Source organism: Ursus maritimus, unplaced genomic scaffold (genome assembly GCF_017311325.1).
Source record: "Ursus maritimus isolate PB19 unplaced genomic scaffold, ASM1731132v1 scaffold_31, whole genome shotgun sequence".
NCBI classification, from domain to species: domain Eukaryota; kingdom Metazoa; phylum Chordata; class Mammalia; order Carnivora; family Ursidae; genus Ursus; species Ursus maritimus.
This window is the reverse complement of record NW_024425675.1, coordinates 28,145,736-28,146,951: the sequence shown is the minus strand read 5'-3', so window position 1 is coordinate 28,146,951 and position 1,216 is coordinate 28,145,736. Positions and strand designations below refer to the sequence as shown.

Sequence of the window (1,216 nt, the reverse complement as noted above, 5' to 3'; positions counted from 1 at the left end):
CACGCATCCCCCTAGAGGCCCCAGGGCCCAGAGATGGGGAACTTTCAAGGGCTGGGTCTGGACCGAGGCCTTTCCGGGTCGCAGTGGCTGGGAGAGCGGGCCTCCCAGCAGGAAACGCGCTAAGCTGGAGGTCTGTGTGCCCACACGGAGGGGGTGACAGGCGTAGCTAAAGGCTTCCTGGGAACTATGAGCCAGCCTGCTGTCACCTGCTGTCCTCTGGCCTGACAGCTGTGGGAGATGAATGAGCCGTGAGCTGGGAGGGGAGGCTGGCTCCAGCCCGCGTGGCCCGGGCAGCCACACACCGCTGCAGACAAATCCTTTGGAATGTGGCCGAGACTCAGGCTGGAGCCTTTTGGTGCAGGACTCCCAGCCTCCAAACACTGATGCCCCCACGGCTGGGAGCTTTTGCCAACCTGCCCCTGGGGCTGTGCTTGTCGAGGGCCTAGTTCTCGTGGTTGTATCTCCCGTTCTCTTGGTTATTTAAGTACATCTCTAGGGGCCGAGGTCTGTTCCGGGAGCCCCTCCAGGCCACAGGCTCCTCGGCCACCCAGGAGGCGAATGCAAACAGGTGACCTGTGACAAACAAGGCTTCGTGCCCTTTCCCTGCCTGTCTGGCCTGCTCATGGGGTCATGCCCCTGACGTTCAGAGCTCTTCCTCTTTGTATAGTTGCCCCACTGCCTCTGGGATGTCTTCAAGCCCTTGTCTGATAGTCTTAGGACTCAGGTAAGACGCTATCAGTGCCGCTCCAAAGTGATTGCATGTTGCATTTATTTCTTGATGTTTCATGTATATGTAGCCCCAAGCCAGGCCATTAGAAATCACTTACGTGCTAAAATGGTAACAATCCAGACAAGATTAGCCCGGCCCTGCGTGAGGATGAGACGCAAATTCGAGAGGTGTTCTGTATTTTTGGATGTCCTAACTCATGTTCCTGTGGTAATCATTTTGCAATATATACGTATATTTTGCGATATATATACATATAAATCTCTACTTTGTACACCTTAAGTGTATACAGTATTATAGGATAATTGCATCTCCATAAAGCTGGGTGGGGGGACAAGAGAAAGAGAAAAGAACTCAAGAGGAAAAGGCCAGAATCGCCCCTTTCGAGTGGCTTGCCTGAGGATTTGGGGAGGCGAGCTGCTGAGCGGAGCTGCCCTCTGGCAAGGCAGCACGGGGCCCCCAGACCTGCGGGCGTGAGACGCAAGGAGG

General features: G+C 55.1%; 1 pseudogene; it reads left to right on the top strand.

Moving 5' to 3' along the window:
* Window positions 1–816: 816 nt before the first annotated feature.
* Window positions 817–912, top strand: LOC121106365 (annotated as a pseudogene).
* The last annotated feature ends 304 nt before the right edge of the window (window positions 913–1,216 follow it).